The following is a 21,790-nucleotide window of genomic DNA, read 5'->3' as shown; positions in this document are numbered from 1 at the left end:
AATAAAGCAAATTGAATTGAATTGAATTGAGAGAGAGAGAGAGAGAATGATCAAAATCTAGAAGAGAGCAGTTAAATTCTATAACCACCTGAAAGGAAGCGATTCCCAAACCTTCCAAAACAAAGCCATCACCTACAGAGAGATGAACCTGGAGAAGAGTCCCCTAAGCAAGCTGGTCCGGGGGCTCTGTTCACAAACACAAACACACCACACAGAGCCCCAGGACAGCAACACAATTAGACCCAACCAAATCATGAGAAAACAAAACGATAATTACTTGACACATTGGAAAGAATTAACAAAAAAACTGAGGAAACTAGAATGCTATTGGGCCCTAAACAGAGAGTACACATTGGCAGAAAACCTGACCACTGTGACTGACCCAAACTTAAGGAAAGCTTTGACTATGTACAGATTCAGTGAGCATAGTTTTGCTATTGAGAAAGGACACCATAGGCAGACCTGGCTCTCAAGAGAAGACAGGCTATGTGCACACTGCCCACAAAATGAGGTGGAAACTGAGCTGCACTTCCTAACCTCCTGCCCAATGTATGACCATATTAGAGACACATCTTTCCCTCAGATTACACAGATCCACAAAGAATTCGAAAACAACCCCGATTTTGATAAACTCCCATATCTTCTGGGTGAAATACCACAGTGTGCCATCACAGCAGCAAGATTTGTGACCTGTTGCTACAAGAAAAGGTCAACCAGTGAAGAACAAACACCATTGTAAATTCAACCCATATTTTTGCTTATTTATTTTCCCTTTTGTACTTTAACCATTTGTACATCGTTACAACACTGTATATATACATAATATGACATTTGTAATGTCTTTATTCTTTTGGAACTTCTGTGAGTGTAATGTTTACTGTTCACTTTTATATATTATATACTTCACTTGCTTTGGCAATGTTAACATATGTTTCCCATGCCAATAAAGCCCCTTGAATTTAATTTAATTGAGAGAGAGAGAGAGAGAGAGAGAGAGAGAGAGAGAGAGTGTGTGAGAGAGAGAGAGAGAGAGACAGAGAGAGAGAGAGAGAGAGAGAGAGAGAGAGTGTGTGAATGGGCAGAGAGGGAGCGAGACAGAATGTACTGAGAGAGAGAATGGATAAATAGAGATTGTGGTAAATCCTACAGAATTGTGGTTTGTGTTGTCTTTATTATGGATCCCCATCAGCTTCTGTCATGCAATTTTATTTGATTGCATTTCTTTAACAAGCCACATGGTGGTGTTTTCTGACAATATTTTCTGTTTTCACACTAATACAGAGTGGAAATTTGGTCAGAAATAGCACGGTAGTCTATTCAATTCCATTCAATTCAAGGAGCTTTATTGTCATGGGAAACATATGTTAGAATTGCCCAAAGCAAGTGAAGTAGATAATATACAAAAGTGAAATAAACAATAAAAATGAACAGTAAACATTACACTCTCTTCTTCCTCCTTGATAGTCAGTGAGGGAGCTGCCCTCACATTTTTACAACCATTGTGGTTCAATGGATATTGGACTCAAAAACCCTGAGTGACATGGTAGAATGATGCTCCCTTTATGCATGTTCTTGGAAAATGTAGGCTACATAACCCAGGTTATGAAAGGGGCCCTAAGGCAGCCCAATTCTGAATTTTTTTCCAGTAATGGGTATTTTGACTAGTCACATCAGATCTTTTCAAATCAGATTTTTCAGAGGTGATCTGATTGGTCAAACGACCAATTAGTGAAAAAAAGATCAGAATGGGGCTGCCTGTCTAAACATTTCTATTCAGATGTACAGTGAGGGAAAAAGTATTTGATCCCCTGCTGATTTTGTACGTTTGCCCACTGACAAAGAAATTATCAGTCTATAATTTTAATGGTAGGTTTATTTGAACAGTGAGTGACAGAATAACAACAAAAAAATCCAGAAAAACACATGTCAAAAATGTTATAAAATGATTTGCATTTTAATGAGGGAAATAAGTATTTGACCCCTCTGCAAAACATGACTTAGTAATCAAATCAAACCAAATGTATTTTTATATAGCCCTTCGTACATCAGCTGATATTCTCAAAGTGCTGTACAGAAACCCAGCCTAAAACCCCAAACAGCAAGCAAAGCATGTGAAAGAAGCACGGTGGCTAGGAAAAACTCCCTAGGAAAAACTCCCTAGAAAGGCCAAAAACCTAGGAAGAAACCTAGAGAGGAACCAGGCTATGAGGGGTAGCCAGTCCTCTTCTGGCTGTGCAGGGTGGATATTATAACAGAACATGGTCAAGATGTTAAAATGTTAAAATGTTCATAAATGACCAGCATGGTCAAATAATAATAATCATAGTAGTTGTCGAGGGTGCAACAAGCACGTCCGGTGAACAGGTCAGGGTTCCATAGCCGCAGGCAGAACAGTTGAAACTGGAGGAGCAGCACGGCCAGGTGGACAGGGGACAGCAAGGAGTCATCATACCAGGTAGTCCTGAGCCATGGACCTAGGGCTCAGGTCCTCCGAGAGAAAGACAGAAAGAGAGAAAGAGAGAATTAGAGAGAGCATATTTAAATACATACAGGACACCGGATAAGACAAGAGAAATACTCCAGATGTAACAGACTGACCCTAGCCCCCCAACACATAAACTACTGCAGCATAAATACTGGAGGCTGAGACAGGAGGGATCAGAAGACACTGTGGCCCCATCCGATGATACCCCCGGACAGGGCCAAACAGGCAGGATATAACCCCACCCACTTTGCCAAAGCACAGCCCCCACACCACTAGAGGGATGTCTCCAACCACCAACTTACCGTCCTAAGACAAGGCCAAGTATAGCCCACAACGATCTCCGCCATGGCACAACCCAAGGGGGGGGCGCCTAACCCAGACAGGAAGACCACGTCAGTGACTCAACCCACTCAAGTGACGCACCCCTCCCATGGACGGCATGGAAGAACACCAGTAGGCCAGTGACTCAGCCCCTGTAAAAGGGTTAGAGGCAGAGAATCCCAGTGGAAAGAGGGGAACCGGCAAGGCAGAGACAGCAAGGGCGGTTCGTTGCTCCAGCCTTTCCGTTCACCTTCACACTCCTGGGCCAGACTATACTTAATCATAGGACCTACTGAAGAGATAAGTCTTCAGTAAAGACTTAAAGGTTGAGACTGAGTCTGCGTCTCTCACATTGGTAGGTAGACCATTCCATAAAAATGGAGCTCTATAGGAGAAAGCCCTACCTCCAGCCGTTTGCTTAGAAATTCTAGGGACAATTAGGAGGCCTGCGTCTTGTGACCGTAGCGTACGTGTAGGTATGTACGGCAGGACAAAATCGGAAAGATAGGTAGGAGCAAGCCCATGTAATGCTTTGTAGGTTAGCAGTAAAACCTTGAAATCAGCCCTTGCCTTAACAGGAAGCCAGTGTAGGGAGGCTAGCACTGGAGTAATATGATCAAATTTTTTGGTTCTAGTCAGGATTCTAGCAGCCGTATTTAGCACTAACTGAAGTTTATTTAGTGCTTTATCCGGGTAGCCGGAAAGTAGAGCATTGCAGTAGTCCAGCCTAGAAGTAACAAAAGCATGGATTAATTTTTCTGCGTCATTTTTGGACAGAAAATTTCTGATTTTTGCAATGTTACGTAGATGGAAAAAAGCTGTCCTTGAAACAGTCTTGATATGTTCTTCAAAAGAGAGATCAGGGTCCAGAGTAACGCCGAGGTCCTTCACAGTTTTATTTGAGACGACTGTACAACCATCCAGATTAATTGTCAGATTCAACAGAAGATCTCTTTGTTTCTTGGGACCTAGAACAAGCATCTCTGTTTTGTTCGAGTTTAAAAGTAGAAAGTTTGCAGCCATCCACTTCTTTATGTCTGAAACACAGGCTTCTAGCGAGGGCAATTTTGGGGCTTCACCATGTTTCATTGAAATGTACAGCTGTGTGTCGTCCGCATAGCAGTGAAATATAACATTATGTTTTCGAATGACATCCCCAAGAGGTAAAATATATAGTGAAAACAATAGTGGTCCTAAAACGGAACCTTGAGGAACACCGAAATTTACAATTGATTTGTCAGAGGACAAATCATTCACAGAGACAAACTGATATCTTTCCGACAGATAAGATCTAAACCAGGCCAGAACTTGTCCATGTAGACCAATTTGGGTTTCCAATCTCTCCAAAAGAATGTGGTGATCGATGGTATCAAAAGCGGCACTAAGATCTAGGAGCACGAGGACAGATGCAGAGCCTCGGTCTGACGTCATTAAAAGGTCATTTACCACCTTCACAAGTGCAGTCTCAGTGCTATGATGGGGTCTAAAACCAGACTGAAGCGTTTCGTATACATTGTTTGTCTTCAGGAAGGCAGTGAGTTGCTGTGCAACAGCTTTTTCTAAAATTTTTGAGAGGAATGGAAGATTCGATATAGGCCGATAGTTTCTTATAATTTCTGGATCAAGATTCGGCTTTTTCAAGAGAGGCTTTATTACTGCCACTTTTAGTGAGCTTGGTACACATCCGGTGGATAGAGAGCCGTTTATTATGTTCAACATAGGAGGGCCAAGCACAGGAAGCAGCTCTTTCAGTAGTTTAGTTGGAATAGGGTCCAGTATGCAGCTTGAGGGTTTGGAGGCCATGATTATTTTCATCATTGCGTCAAGAGATATAGTACTAAAACACTTTAGTATCTCCCTTGATCCTAGGTCCTGGCAGAGTTGTGTAGACTCAGGACAATGGAGCTTTGGAGGAATACCCAGATTTAAAGAGGAGTCTGTAATTTGCTTTCTAATGATCATGATCTTTTCCTCAAAGAAGTTCATAAATGTATTACTGCTGAAGTGAAAGCCATCCTCCATTTGCGAAGGCTGCTTTTTAGTTAGCTTTGAGACAGTATCAAAAAGAAATTTCGGATTGTTCTTATTTTCCTCAATTAAGTTGGAAAAATAGGATGATCGAGCAGCAGTAAGGGCTCTTCGATACTGCACGGTACTGTCTTTCCAAGCTAGTCGGTGTGGCGCCATTTCCGTTCCAATTTTCTGGAAGCTTTCTTCAGAGCTCGTGTATTTTCTGTATACCAGGGAGCTAGTTTCTTATGACAGATGTTTTTAGTTTTTAGGGGTGCAACTGCATCTAGGGTATTGCGCAAGTTTAAATTGAGTTCCTCGGTTAGGTGGTTAACTGATTTTTGTCCTCTGACGTCCTTGGGTAGGCAGAGGCAGTCTGGAAGGGCATCAAGGAATCTTTGGGTTGTCTGAGAATTTATAGCACGACTTTTAATGCTCCTTGGTTGGGGTCTGAGCAGATTATTTGTTGCAATTGCAAACGTAATAAAATGGTGGTCCGATAGTCCAGGATTATGAGGAAAAACATTTAGATCCACAACATTTATTCCATGGGACAAAACTAGGTCCAGAGTATGACTGTGGCAGTGAGTAGGTCCAGAGACATGTTGGACAAAACCCACTGAGTCGATAATGGCTCCGAAAGCCTTTTGGAGTGGGTCTGTGGACTTTTCCATGTGAATGTTAAAGTCACCAAAAATTAGAATATTATCTGCTATGACTACAAGATCCGATAGGAATTCAGGGAACTCAGTGAGGAACACTGCATATGGCCCAGGAGGCCTGTAAACAGTAGCTATAAAAAGTGAGTGAGTAGGCTGCATAGATTTCATGACTAGAAGCTCAAAAGACGAAAACGTCATTGTTTTTTTTTTGTAAATTGAAATTTGCTATCGTAAATGTTAGCAACACCTCCGCCTTTGCCGGATGCACGGGGGTATGGTCACTAGTGTAACCAGGGGTGAGGCCTCATTTAACACAGTAAATTCATCAGGCTTAAGCCATGTTTCAGTCAGGCCAATCACATCAAGATTATTATCAGTGATTAGTTCATTGACTATAACTGCCTTGGAAGTGAGGGATCTAACATTAAGTAACCCAATTTTGAGATGTGAGGTATCACAATCTCTTTCAATAATGGCAGGAATGGAGGAGGTCTTTATACTAGTGAGATTGCTAAAGCGAACACCGCCATTTTTAATTTTGCCCAACCTAGATCGAGGCACAGACAAGGTCTCAATGGGGAAAGCTGAGCTGACTACGCTGACTGTGCTAGTGGCAGACTCCACTAAGCTGGCAGGCTGGCTAACAGCCTGCTGCCTGGCCTGCACCCTATTTCATTGTGGAGCTAGAGGAGTTAGAGCCCTGTCTATGTTCGTAGATAAGATGAGAGCACCCCTCCAGCTAGGATGGAGTCCGTCACTCCTCAACAGGCCAGGCTTGGTCCTGTTTGTGGGTGAGTCCCAGAAAGAGGGCCAATTATCTACAAATTCTATCTTTTGGGAGGGGCAGAAAACAGTTTTCAACCAGCGATTGAGTTGTGAGACTCTGCTGTAGAGCTCATCACTCCCCCTAACTGGGAGGGGGCCAGAGACAATTAGTACTTGGTGGCAAAACCCTTGTTGGCAATCACAGAGGTCAGACGTTTCTTGTAGTTGGCCACCAGGTTTGCACACAACTCAGGAGGGATTTTGTCCCACTCCTCTTTGCAGATCTTCTCCAAGTCATTAAGGTTTCGAGGCTGACGTTTGTCAACTCGAACCTTCAGCTCCCTCCACAGATGTTCTATAGGATTAAGGTCTGGAGACCGGCTAGGCCACTCCAGGACCTTAATGTGCTTCTTCTTGAGCCACTCCTTTGTTGCCTTGGCCGTGTGTTTTGGGTCATTGTCATGCTGGAACACCCATCCACGACCCATTTTCAATGCCCTGACTGAGGGAAGGAGGTTCTCACCCAAGATTTGACGGTACATGGCCCCGTCCATCGTCCCTTTGATGCGGTGAAGTTGTCCTGTCCCCTTAGCAGAAAAACAACCCCAAAGCATAATGTTTCCACCTCCATGTTTGACGGTGGGGATGGTGTTCTTGTGGTCATAGGCAGCATTCCTCCTCCTCCAAACACGGCGAGTTGAGTTGATGCCAAAGAGCTCCAGTTTGGTCTCATCTGACCAGAACACTTTCACCCAGTTGTCCTCTGAATCATTCAGATGTTCATTGGCAAACTTCAGACGGGCATGTATATGTGCTTTCTTGAGCAGGGGGACCTTGCGAGCGCTGCAGGATTTCAGTTCTTCACGGCGTAGTGTGTTACCAATTGTTTTCTTGGTGACTATGGTCCCAGCTGCCTTGAGATCATTGACAAGATCCTCCCGTGTAGTTCTGGGCTGATTCCTCACCGTTCTCATGATCATTGCAACTCCACGAGGTGAGATTTTGCATGGAGCCCCAGGCCGAGGGAGATTGACAGTTCTTTTGTGTTTTTTCCATTTGCGAATAATCGCACCAACAGTTGTCACCTTCTCACCAAGTTGCTTGGCGATGGTCTTGTAGCCCATTCCAGCCTTGTGTAGGTCTACAATCTTGTCCCTGACATCCTTGGAGAGCTCTTTGGTCTTGGCCATGGTGGAGAGTTTGGAATCTGATTTATTGATTGCTCCTGTGGACAGGTGTCTTTTATTCAGGTAACAAACTGAGTTTAGGAGCACTCCCTTTAAGAGTGTGCTCCTAATCTCAGCTTGTTACCTGTTTAAAAGACACCTGGGAGCCAGAAATCTTTCTGATTGACAGGGGGTCAAATACTTATTTCACTCATTAAAATGCAAATCAATTTGTAACATTTCTGACATGCGTTTTTCTGGATATTTTTGTTGTTATTCTGTCTCTCACTGTTCAAATAAACCTACCATTAAAATTATAGACTGATCATTTCTTTGTCAGTGGGCAAACGTACAAAATCAGCAGGGGATCAAATACTTTTTTCCCTTACTGTAATAGGACTTTTCACATAGATTTCTGTTTTGACAGTTATTACAGGTGGGTAGTGGCTACATTGTTACACTTGTGATCTTGATTCTACACTCTCTCACATTGTGAGTGGCATTGGAAGTTCTGCCTAACAGCTTTAACCAGTTAGTTATCAGGCCGAAATAAAGCTAATTGAATATCATGATAATAGGAGCCTTGAAAGAGTTGAGCTGTCATGTTCTCCGACAAAGCGACACTTTTCCACCATTTCCATGGTGACAGTGCAGTACACAGGAAGCTGTAGGCAGGGCGTGTATGGGTGGGGATGGGTATCAGAACACTTCAGCTGCACTTACAGGAAAGCTTTGTGTGTGTGTGTGTGTGTGTGTGTGTGTGTGTGTGTGTGTGTGTGTGTGTGTGTGTGTGTGTGTGTGTGTGTGTGTGTGTATGTGTGTGTGTGTGTGTGTGTTTGCATGCATGCCAGAACAAGCGTAGGGGTGTTGATGGCAGGATGTGGCAAAATGTTGAAGCTCAACTACTTGTAAATATTTGTAAAGCTGAGAATAGAAGAACAGAAACTCTACCTCAATATCATATTAAACTCACAATTCAATATTGACACTGACGCAGTGTTTGTTTCTAAGTACATTTCTTTAAATGTTCATCGTTTCATTTGACAGTAAACCCCATATAGGTATCCAGGCTGTATCACATCCAGCTGTGATTGGGAGTCCCATAGGACGGAGCACAATTGGCCCAGCTTCATCAAGGTTTGGCCGGTGTAGACCGTCATTGTAAATAAGAATTTGTTCTTAACTGACTTACCTAGTTAAATAAAGGATAAATAAATAAAAAAATAATAATAATAGTAAAAAAAAAAAAGGTCTACCCATGTCTCCACCCTCCTAGCTCCAAATAGTCAGTCCGACTGGGAGTAGAAAGTATACAGTAATATCTTGTTATTAATACAAACCAACCAACTTTTGCCCATCCACCACCACAGTCATGACTCATAGCTCCAGGCTGCTACCATGACAACCATGTCATGTGTCCTGTCCTGTTGATGCCATCTAACTGCCCAGTGCACACTAAACACCAGACAGACCATCCACGCACACAAAACCATCCCCACATGAACACATACACTTCTGCTTCAGTTAAAGACAGTCACCCCCTCCCTACACACATGAACACATAGACTTCTGCTTCAGTTAAAGACAGTCATCCCCTCCCTACACACATGAACACATAGACTTCTGCTTCAGTTAAAGACAGTTCCCCCCCCCCAATCATTTTACATTTACATTTAAGTCATTTAGCAGACGCTCTTATCCAGAGCGACTTACAAATTGGTGCATTCACCTTATAATATCCAGTGGAACAACCACTTTACAATAGTGCATCTAAATCTTTTACGGGGGGGTTAGAAGGATTACTTTATCCTATCCCAGGTATTCCTTAAAGAGGTGGGGTTTCAGGTGTCTCCGGAAGGTGGTGATTGACTCCGCTGTCCTGGTGTCGTGAGGGAGCTTGTTCTACCATTGGGGTGCCAGAGCAGCGAACAGTTTTGACTGGGCTGAGCGGGAACTGTGCTTCCAGTCATGCAAATGCACAATAATTCTATAATGATGTATATGGCATGTGAGGACTACATGATGTGCATTATCATGATAATGCTTGTGGAACCCTCCTAAACTTGTCTTTAACATTTAATTTCACCAGTTATGCACCCCTCCCCCTCCCCCACCTCCCCAGCCCCTATCCCACCAGTAGGGCCATCTATATGTGTGGCTCTGTGGCTGTTAACCCATCTAAAGTGTATGCCTGTTGGGGTCAGCAGTATTTGATCTTATGGAGGGAGGTTACCAAAGGTCAGGGGTCATCAATGGTAAGTATTCTCCGCTGGACTTGAACCATCACAGTACAGAAGACCAATTTGTGTTGGACGTCCTTTTACAAGGATCTCTCTCTCACTCAATGATCTCTCTCTATCAATGATCTCTCTCTCACTCAATGATCTCTCTCTCACTCAATGATCTCTCTCTCACTCAATGATCTCTCTCACTCAATGATCTCTCTCCTACTCAATGATCTCTCTCTCCCTCAATGATATCTTGCTCACTCAATGATGTCTCTCTCACTCAATGATCTCTCTGTCACTCAAGTCTCTCACTCAATGATCTCTCTCTCCCCCCCTCTCTCTCTCTATCCTTTTCTCTCTCTCTCTCTCTCTCTCTCTCTCTCTCTCTCTCTCTCTCTCTCTCTCTATCCCTTTCACTCTCTCTCTTTCTCTCTCCCCTTTCTCTTTCTCCTCTCTCTCTTTCCCTCTCTCTCCCTCTCTCTCAATCCCTTTCACTCTCTCTCTCCCTCTTTTCCTTTCTCTCTCTCGCTCGCTCTCTCCCTATCTCTCTTTCCCTTTCACTCTCTCTCTATCCCTTTCACTCTCTCGCTCACTCTCTCCCTCTCTCTCTTTCCTTCTCTCTCTCTCCCTCTCTCTATCTCTCTTTTCCTCTCTCTCTCTCTCTCTCTCTCTCTCTCTCTCTCTCTCACTCTCTCTCCCTCCCTATCTCAATCCCTTTCACTCTCTCTCTCTCTTTTCCTTTCTCTCTCTCGCTCGCTCTCTCCCTATCTCTCTTTCCCTTTCACTCTCTCTCTATCCCTTTCACTCTCTCGCTCACTCTCTCCCTCTCTCTCTTTCCTTCTCTCTCTCTATCTCTCTTTTCCTCTCTCTCTCTCACTCTCTTGCTCTCTCTCCCTCTCCATCTCTCTTTCCTTCTCTCTCTCTCTGTCTATCTCTCTCTCAATTATCTCAATTCAATTCAAGGGGCTTTATTGACATGGGAAACATATGTTAATATTGCCAAAGCAAGTGAAGTATATAATATACAAAAGCGAAATAAACAATAAAAATGAACAGTAAACATTACATTCACAGAAGTTTCAAAAGAATAAACACATTACAAATGTCAGATTATGTACAGTATATATGCAGTGTTGTACCAATGTACAAATGGTTTAAGTACAAAAGGGAAAATAAATAATCATAAATATGGGTTGTATTTACAATGGTGTTTGTACTTCACTGGTTGACCTTTTCTTGTGGCAACCGGTCACAAATCTTGCTGCTGTGATGGCACAATGTGGGATTTCACCCAGTAGATATGGGAGTTTATCAAAATTAGGTTTGTTTTCAAATTCTTTGTGGATCTGTGTAATCTGAGGGAAAGATGTCTCTCTAATATGTTCATACATTTGGCAGGAGGTTAGGAAGTGCAGCTCAGTGTCCATCTCATTTTGTGGGCAGTGTGCACATAGCCTGTCTTCTCTTGCTAGCCAGGTCTGCCTACGGCAGCCTTTCTCAATAGCAAGGCTATGCTCACTGAGTCTGTACATTGTCAAAGCTTTCCTTAGGTTTTCTGCCACTGTGTACTCTCTGTTCAGGGCCAAATAGAATTCCAATTTGCTCAGTTTCTTTGTTAATTCTTTCCAATGTGTCAAGTAATTATCTTTTTGTTTTCTCATGGTTTGGTTGGGTCTAATTTTGTTGCTGTCCTGGGGTTCTGTAGGGTGTGTTTGTGTTTGTGAACAGAGCCCCAGGACCAGCTTGCTTAGGGGACTCTTCTCCAGGTTCATCTATCTGTAGGTGATGGCTTTGTTACGGAAGGTTTAGGAATCGCTTCCTTTTAGGTGGCTGTAGAATTTAAACTGTCTGGGCTAGGGGGCAGTATTTTCACGGCCGGATGAAAAACGTACCCAATTTAAACAGGTTACTACTCTGGCCCAGAAACTAGAATATGCATATTATTAGTAGATTTGGATAGAAAACACTCTGAAGTTTCTAAAACTTTTTGAATGGTGTCTGTGAGTATAACCGAACTCATATGACAGGCAAAAACCTGAGAAAAAGTCAACCAGGAAGTGGAGGATCTGAGAATTGTAGTTTTTCTTTCTTGTCCCTTTCGAAACTACAGTATCCGTGGAGTTACGTTGCACTTCCTAAGGCTTCCATTGGCTGTCTAAAGCCTTCAGAAAGTGGTTTAAGCATTCTCCTGTCACTGGGCAGAGTATAGGAGCTCAGTTACTGAGTGGTCTGCCTGGCAACAAAGGGATTGGATATGCGCCGTCACGCGAGCACGCTGTTCCTTCTTTTTCTCCTTGAATGAATACGCTATTGTCCGGTTGGAATATTATCGCAATTTTACATTAACAATGCCATAAAGATTGATTTTAAACAGCGTTTGACATGCTTCTAAGTATGGTAATGGAACATTTTGCCTTTTTGTCTCTGGTTCCGCGCTCGCGCGTTATGCCTTTGGATAAGTGATCTGTACGCACGAACAAAACGGAGGTATTTGGACATAAATATGGATTATTTGGAACAAAAACAACATTTCTTGTGGAAGTAGCAGTCCTGGGAGTGCATTCTGATGAAGATCAACAAAGGTAAGAGAATATTTCTAATACTAATTCTGAGTTTAGGTTGCGCCGAACTTGGCGGGTGTCTGAATAGCTCACCGTGATGGTTGAGCTATGTACTCAGAATATTGAAAAATGTGCTTTCTCCGTAAAGCTCTTTTAAAATCTGACACAGCGGTTGCATCCAGGGGTAGTCTATAATTCTTAAAATAATTGTTATGTATTTTGTCAACGTTTATGATGAGTATTTTTGTAAATTGATGTGTACATTCACTGGACATTTTGGTGGGAATACATTTTCTGAACATCACGCGCCAATGTAAAATGCTGTTTTTGGATATAAAAATGAACTTTATCGAACAAAACATACTTGTATTGTGTAACAATGTCCTAGGAGTGTCATCTGATGAAGATCGCCAAAGGTTAGTGCTTCATTTAGCTGTGTTTTGGGTTTTATTGACACTTGTCCTTGCTTGGAAAATGGCTGTGTGATTATTTTTGTCTATGTACTCTCCTAACATAATCTAATGTTTTGCTTTCGCTGTAAAGCCTTTTTGAAATCGGACAATGTGGTTACATCAAGAAGTGTATCTTTAACTTCTATGGGCTAGGTGGGAGACTAGCCAGTGAAATATCAGGGCGGAAAATTGAAAAACAACAAAATGTCATAATTCAACTTTCTCAAACATACAACTATTTTACACCATTTTAAAGATAAACTTCTCGTTAATCTAACCACATTGTCCGATTTCAAAAAGGCTTTACAGCGAAAGCAAAACATTAGATTATGTTAGGAGAGTACATAGACAAAAATAATCACACAGCCATTTTCCAAGCAAGGACATGCGTATGTTCTGTCTGCTGTCCGTGACCGGTTGATCTATTGGGCCCACACGTCACCCTCCTCTCGTCATCCAGGCATTGGTCAGACGGTGCGCTGTCTGACTGGGAAGTACTGATGGCCCACATTGGCTAAGGACGTGAGGGTTTATGTTTCCTCCTGCTCGGTGTGCGCCTAGTGTAAGGCTCCTAGGCACCTGCCCAGAGGAAAGCTACACCCCTTACCCGTTCCACAACGGCCATGGTCGCACCTGTCAATCGATTTCCTGACTGATCTTCCCCCATCACAGGGAAACACTACGATCCTGGTTGTTGTGGATCGTTTCTCTAAGTCCTGCCGTCTCCTCCCTCTGCCCGGTTTCCCTACGGCCCTACAGACTGCGGAGGCCTTGTTTTCGCACATCTTCGATCAGGATATAGTGTCTGATCGGGGTCCCCAGTTCACTTCGAGGGTCTGGAGGGCGTTCATGGAACGTTTGGGGGTCTCGATCAGCCTTACCTCAGATCTTCACCCCAAGAGTAACGGGCAGGTGGAGAGAGTTAACCAGGATGTGGGTAGGTTTCTGAGGTCCTATTGCCAGGACCGGCCGGGGGAGTGGGCAGCGTTCGTGCCCTGGGCAGAGATGGCCCAGAACTCACTCGGCCACTCCTCCACTAACCTCTCCCCCTTCCAGTGTGTATTGGGGTATCAGCCGGTTCTGGCTCATTGGCATCAGAGTCAGACCGAGGCCCCTGCGGTGGATGACTGGTTCCGGCGCGCGGAGGAAACATGGGACGCCGCCTATGTTCACCTTCAGCGTGCCGTGCTGCGCCAGAAAGTTGGCGCAGACCGTCACCGCAGTGAGGCCCCGGTGTGACCGGGTCTGGCTCTCGACCCGAAACCTGCCCCTCCACCTGCCCTGCCGGAAGCTGGGTCCGCAGTTTGTGGGGCCATTTAAAGTCCTGAGGAGAGTGAACAAGGTTGGTTATAGGTTACAGCTTCCCCCCGATTACCGCATTAACCCCTCGTTCCATGTGTCTCTCCTCAGGCCGGTGGTGGCTGGCCTGCTCCAGGAGTCTGAGGTGCGGGAGGTTCCTCCGCCCCCTCTGGACATTGAGGGGGCCCCGGCGTACTCCGTTCATTCCATACTGGATTCGAGACATCGGGCGAGGGGCCTTCAGTACCTCGTGGACTGGGAGGGGTATGGTCCAGAGGAGAGATGCTGGGTTCCGGTGGAGGACGTGTTGGACCCTTCAATGCTGTGGGAGTTCCACCATCTCTGTCCGGATCGCCCTGCGCCTCGCCCTCCGGGTCGTCCCCGAGGCCAGAGTCGGCACACTGCTGGAGCCACGCGTCAAGGCGGGGGTAATGTCACGACTTCTGCCGAAGTCGATGCCTCTCCTTGTTCGGGCAGTGTACGGCGGTCGACGTCGCCGGTCTTCTTGCCATCGCTGATCCATTTTTCATTTTCCATTTGTTTTGTCTTGTTTTCCCACACACCTGGTTCTCATTTCCCTCATTATGTGTTGTGTATTTAACCCTCTGTTCTCCCCATGTCTTTGTGTGGTATTGTTATTTGTAAGTGTATGTGCACATATGTTTGACTGGTGCCCGTCGGGTTATTGAACCCATATTTCGTATTTTCTTATGCCGTTGGTTTTTACTATTAAACTGCTCCGGCTATTTACCAAGTTCTGCTCTCCTGCTTCTGACTTCCCTGCCACCAGTTACGCACCCCTTACAATAGTGAAGGCGTAGACTCAGGTTTTCCGGGTCTCTATGTTTTTGGTTGGACAGGTTTCTCAATTTCTTTCTTAGATTTTTGCTTTCTTCATCAAAGCATTTGTCATTGTTGTTCATTTGCTTCGGTTTTCTATTTGAGATTTTTAGATTTGATAGGGAAGCTGAGAGGTCAAATATACTGTTAAGATTTTCTACTGCCAAGTTTACACCTTCACTATTACAGTGGAACGTTTTACCCAGGAAATTGTCTAAAAGGGATTGAATTTGTTGTTGCCTAATTGTTTTTTGGTAGGTTTCCAAAGTGCATTCCTTACATCTATAGCATTGCTTAATGTTACTCAGTTCCTTTGGCTTTGATGCCTCATGATTGAGTATTGCTCTGTTCATGTAGACTGTGATTTTGCTGTGGTCTGATAGGGGTGTCAGTGGGCTGACTGTGAATGCTCTGAGAGACTCTGGGTTGAGGTCAGTGATAAAGTAGTCTACAGTGCTACTGCCAAGAGATGAGCTATAGGTGTACTTACCATAGTAGTCCCCTCGAAGCCTACCATTGACTATGTACATACCCAGCGTGCGACAGAGCTACAGGAGTTGTTACCTGTTTTTGTTGGTTATGTTGTCATAGTTGTGTCTAGGGGGGCATATGGGGGAGGGAATGCTGTCACCTGCTGGCAGGTGTTTGTCCCCCTGTGTGCTGAGGGTGTCAGGTTCTTGTCCGGTTCTGGCATTTAGGTCGCCACAGACTAGTACATGTCCCTGGGCCTGGAAATGATTAATTTCCCCCTCCAGGATGGAGAACCTGTCTTCATTAAAGTATGGGGATTCTAGTGGGGGGATATAGGTAGCACACAGGAGGACATGTTAAGATCATTTCCTTTAGAATTTCTAGCCAAATGTAAAATGTTCCTGTTTTGATTAATTTAATGGAGTGAGTTAGGTCTGCTCTATACCAAATTAGCATACCCCCTGAGTCCCTTCCCTGTTTCACACCTGGCAGTTTGGTGGATGGGACTACCAGCTCTCTGTAACCTAGAGGGCAACTAGTGGGTCCGTCTCCTCTATACCAGGTTTCTTGCAGGATGACAATGTCTGAATTACCGATTTCATTGGTGAAGTCCAGGTTTAGGCCAAATGCAGATGACCTCAGGCCTTGGATATTCCTCTCTCGCTCTCTCTGAAAAGGAACTTAGGTCGTGCTTAGGTGTCAATAGAAACATGATATTACCTGCTGTTTACACAAGCAGGTACTATGCAACAGTATGTTATTGTTATATAATATATCTGTGATACTCTATAAATGTTTTTTCAGGCAACAGATGTGCAGATGAATAGTAATCAATTGATTGAATGGTATTATGAAGTAGTGTTCTGTGAGTTCATGTGCAAATATGGTATACCAGTTGTAAGTACTCTGTCAAAGAGAGAGAGCGAGAGGAGAAAGAGAGGGAGAGGCAGAGAGAGAGAGAAAGAGAGAGAAAGAGAGGGAAAGAGCAAATGAGAGAGAAAGAGAGAGAGAGAGTGAGAGTGAAAGAGGGAGAGGTAGAGAGAGGGACAGAGAGCGAGAGAGAGAGAGAGAGAAAGAGATAGAGAGAAGGAGAGAGAGTGAAAGGAATAGAGAGAGAGGGGGGGAGAGAGAGAGATAAATGGTATGAGCATTTGTGTTTAGTCAGCTGTCCATCTCTCAGCACCCGTAGCAACTGATCTTACAACAGCTCTTTGTAAAGACCAAGTTACTGACAGAAACCTGCAGGTGGCTGCAGTGAACACAGCTACCCTTTATCACACACATACTAACAGGGGTCATTATAGTTCCCCATTAATTGTAATAAGCAGCACTGAGCCAGTATTTAGTCACACCTGGTAATACAGAGCAATAGTAATGGTGTCTTTTTGTACACACTAACTCCGTCATGGCTCGTTGGCCAAAGCCTATGCGGATATGACATTTTTTTAGGGTTTTTGGGTAAATACCAAAAATAATATCTGTGATAAACAGACTTAGGAGATCTTATACATTTTCTTATACGAGATCATTTTCGTCAGCTATTGTCACTTTTTGTGAATTTTTAAGCATTTATGTAATCAAAACAAGCACATTAAGTACATAAAGGTCATGTTAACTGACTGATATTATCTCAGAGAAGAAAACCCGTAAGGTCTCCTAAGCCTGTGTTAACTTCAGACCTTATTTCCTGTGTGTATCCCAAAACCCTATTCTTTCCCCATTCATTTACCCCATAAGAATGGCCAAACGAACCAGAGGTAACTAATTTCCGTTTTTTAGGAAAACAAGCCAGCACGCTCTATAGACCACGTTACTAACCTTTACGATCACATACTAGCTCAATTAAATTGCTGTCGACCGAGTGTTTGGTTGCCACTAACAATGTTCAGCAGCATTTAACACCCCATTCAAAGTGAGAGTGAGTCCATGATGAGTTTGTCTTAAAAGGGTGCTCTCGAGCAGCTGGATGTTCTTTACCATTCGGCCATCAGATTTGCCACCAATGCTCCTTATAGGACACATCACTGCACTCTATACTCCTTTGTAAACTGGTCACCTCTGTATACCTGTCGCAAGACCCACTGGTTGATGCTTATTTATAAAACCCTCTTAAGCCTCACTTAAGCCTCACTCTCCCCTATCTGAGATATCTACTGCAGCCCATCCTCCACATACAACACCCGTTCTGCCAGTCACATTCTGTTAAAGGTCCCCAAAGGTCCCCAAAGCACACACATGGAGCGAGCTGCATAAAACACTCAAACTCTATAAATTACGTCTCCGCACACACATGGAGCGAGCTGCATAAAACACTCAAACTCTATAAATTACGTCTCCGTCATTTTTTTATTTTTTTTTATTTAACCTTTCTTTAACTAGGCAAGTCAGTTAAGAACAAATTCTTATTTACAATGACAGCCTAGGAACAGTGGGTTAACTGCCTTGTTCAGGGGCAGAACGATAGATTTTCACCTTGTCAGCTCAGGGATTCAATCCAGCAACCTTTCGGTTACTGGCCCAACACTCTAACCACTAGGCTACCTGCCGTAATCTAGCATGGGTAGGATGGTCATCCTAATCAGGGTTAAATTGGCAGCTGGGGTGAAAGAGGAGCGATTACGATAGAGGAAACCAAGTCAAGATTTAACATTAGCCTGCAGCTTTGATAGTAACCTGTGGGGAGAGGGGCATTCCTCTTACCAAACCACATTACCTTTATTTTGGAGGTGTTCAGAACAAGGTTAAGGGCACAGAAAGCTTGTTGGACACTAAGAAAGCTTTGTTGTAGAGCATTTAACACAAAACCGGGGGAGGGGCCAGCTGTGTATAAGACTGCATCATCTGCATATAAATGAATGAGAGGGCTTCCTACTGCCTGAGCAGTAGGAAGTTGAGAAGAGTGTGGGCCCTAAGATCAAGCCTTGGGGTACTCCCTTGGTGACAGGCAGTGGCTGAGACAGCAGATGTTGTGACTTTATACACCGCACTCTTTGAGAGAGGTAGTTTGCAAACCAGGCCAAAGACACCTCAGAGACAACAATATTCCTTAGCTGGACCAGAAGAATGAAATGGTCTACCGTATCAAAAGCTTTGGCCAAGTCAATAAAAATAGCAGCACAACATTGCTTATAATCAAGGGCAATGGTGACATCATTGAGGACCTTTAAGGTTGCAGTGACACATCCATAACATGGAGTTAAGATACTTAGCTTGTCTGTCATCCTCACTTTCATCCTCAGGGTCATCCACAGAGGTCCTCACAGATGTCTGAAGGTATCTATAGCAGAGCTCTCCAACCCTGTTCCTGGAGAGCTACCCTGCTGTAGGTTTTCATTCTAACCCCAGTTGTAACTAACCTGATTCAGTTTATAAACCAGCTAATTATTAGAATCAAGTGCGCTAGATTAGGGTTGGAGTGAAAACCTACAGGACGGTAGCTCTCCAGGAACAGGGTTGGAGTGAACCTACAGGAGGGTAGCTCTCCAGGAACAGGGTTGGAGTGAACCTACAGGATGGTAGCTCTCCAGGAACAGGACTGGAGTGAACCTACAGGATGGTAGCTCTCCAGGAACAAGACTGGAGTGAACCTACAGGATGGTAGCTCTCCAGGAACAGGACTGGAGTGAACCTACAGGACGGTAGCTCTCCAGGAACAGGACTGGAGTGAACGTACAGGATGGTAGCTCTCCAGGAACAGGACTGGAGTGAACATACAGGATGATAGACAGAAACAAATACAACAGGCAGAGGAGGAGTCTTTGTCTCTGTGTCCCGCCAGGAGTCTGTCAGAGATGTCTCCCCACCCCCCTCCCCAACCCCCAACCCCCAACCCCCTGCTCCCCCAGCCCCCTCCCCGGTTTGGGCGGCTGTGATCAGGGAGGGCAGATGGCTCATTATCATAAATAGGACAGCTAGAGACAGAAAGAGAGTGTGAGGGAGAGGGGCCACCACCACCACCACACCAACCAAGGGGAACCTGATGCCTGCCTTGTCACCCAAAAACCCAGGAAATGGGACGCCGTTGCTAGGTATGGTAGAAAACATCTGCCTGCATGACTACCCCTTCCCCCCATTTGACCTCATCCCTGCTCATCCCAGTGTGTGTGTGTGTGTGTGTGTGTGTGTGTGTGTGTGTGTGTGTGTGTGTGTGTGTGTGTGTGTGTGTGTGTGTGTGTGTGTGTGTGTGTGTGTGTGTGTGTGTGTGTGTGTGTGTGTGTGTGCACCCTGCTCCAATGACAGTGGCCGTCTTGATCTCTGTTGGTCAGGGACAGATGGCTGATGGGCCCTACCGACGCTACAGCTGGAGCCAGGCTGAGGGCTGAGCGAGCACAGTGGGATCCCTGGTGTGTGTGTGTGTGTGTGTGTGTGTGTGTGTGGCCAGCACAGTGGTTCCTGTTAGAGGGAGCTCACACCTTATCCCCTCTAGCCCTCTAAGAGTAAGGGACCGGAAGAGAGAAGTGTCAGGGCCTGGGTCCCAGACTAAGGAGCCAGAAGAGAGAAGTGTAAGGGCCTGGGTCCCAGACTAAGGAGCCAGAAGAGAGAAGTGTAAGGGCCTGGGTCCCAGACTAAGGAGCCAGAAGAGAGAAGTGTTAGAGCCTGGGTCCCAGACTAAGGAGCCGGAAGAAAGAAGTGTTAGGGAAATATCCCCTTTTACATAAGTATTCAGACCCTTTACTCAGTACTTTGTTGAAGCACCTTTGGCAGCGATTACAGCCTCAAGTCTTCAAGGGTATGATGCTACAAGCTTGGCACACCTGTATTTGGGGAGTTTCTCCCATTCTTCTCTGCAGATCCTTTCAAGCTCTGTCAGGTTGGATAGGGAGCGTCGCTGCACAGCTATTTTTAGGTCTCTCCAGAGATGTTCGATCGTATTCAAGTATGGGCTCTCGCTGGGCCACTCAAGGACATTCAGAAACTTGTCCTGAAGCCACGTGCGCCAAATACAACAGCTGTAGACATTACAGTGAAACGCTTACTTACAGGCTCTAACCAACAGTGCAATTTCAAAGTTTAAAAAATGAATTAAATAAAAAGGTATTAGGTGAACAATAGGTAAGTAAAGAAATAAAAACAACCGTAAAAAGACAGTGAAAAATAACAGTAGCGAGGCTATATACAGTAGCGAGGCTATAACAGTAGCAAGGCTAGTATATACACCGGTTAGTCGGGCTGATTGAGGCAGTATGTACGTGTAGATATGGTTAAAGTGACTATGCATATATGATAAACAGAGAGTAGCAGCAGCGTAAAATAGGGGTTGGCGGGGCAAATAGTCTGGGGAGCCAGTTGATTACCTGTTCAGGACTCTATGACTTGGGGGTAAAAACTGTTGAGAAGCCTTTTTGTCCTAGACTTGGCACTCCGGTACCACTTGCCATGTGGCAGTAGAGAGAACAGTCTATGACTGTGGTGGCTGGGGTGGCTGGGATCTTTGACAATTTTCTGACACCGCCTGGTGTAGAGGTCCTGGATGGCAGGCAGCTTGGCCCCAGTGATGTACTGGGCTGTACGCACTACCCTCTGTAGTGCATTGCGGTCAGAGGCTGAGCAGTTGCCATACCAGGCAGTGATGCAACCAGTCAGGGTGCTCTCGATGTTGCAGCTGTAGAACCTTTTGAGAATCTGAGGACCCATGCCAATTTTTTTTTGTTTCCTGAGGGGGAACAGGCTTTGTCGTGCCCTCTTCACGACTGTCCCCAGTTTCTGTTATTGTGGTTCGTGTACTTTCATGTATGTATTTCAGGAAATGGATTCATGGTGCCAGATTACCTCCAGACGTGACGCTTGGCATTCACGCAAAAGAGTTCAATCTTGGTTTCATCAGACCAGACACTCTTGTTTCTCATGGTCTGAGAGTCTTTAGGTGTCTTTTGGCAAACTCCAAGAGGGCTGTCATGTGCCTTTTACTGAGGTGTGGCTTCGTCTGGCCACTTTACCATAAAGGCCTGATTGTTGAAGTGCTGCAAAGATGGTTGTCCTTATGGAAAGTACGTAGGAACTCTAGAGCTCTCTCAGAGTGACCATCAGGTTCTTGGTCACGTCCCTGACCAAGGCCCTTTTCCCCCGATTGCTCAGTTTGGCCGTGCGGCCAGCTCTGGGAAGAATCTTGGTGGTTCCAGACTTCTTCCATTTAAGAATGATGGAGGCCACTGTGTTCTTGGGGACCTTTAATGCTGCAGATATTTTTTGGTACCCTTCCCCAGATCTTTGGGTCAGCCAAATCATGTCTCGGAGCTCTACATACAATTCCTTCAACCTCATGGCTTGGTTTTGTCACGTCCTGACCAGTAATAGGGGTTATTTGTTATTGTAGTTTGGTCAGGACGTGGCAGAGGGTATTTGTTTCATGTGGTTCGGGCTGGTTGTGTCAGTAATGGGGTGGTTGATTTATTATTTCCGGGTTTTGGTTTATGTTCTATGTTTTGTATTTCTAGGTTCATTCTAGTTCTTTGTATTTAGGTAATTGGGTGTTGGACTCTCAATTGGAGGCAGGTGTTTTTAGTTGCCTCTGATTGAGAGTCCTATATATA

This window comes from Salmo salar, chromosome ssa01, assembly GCF_905237065.1.
Source record: "Salmo salar chromosome ssa01, Ssal_v3.1, whole genome shotgun sequence".
Lineage (NCBI taxonomy): Eukaryota > Metazoa > Chordata > Actinopteri > Salmoniformes > Salmonidae > Salmo > Salmo salar.
This window is presented reverse-complemented; position numbering follows the sequence as displayed.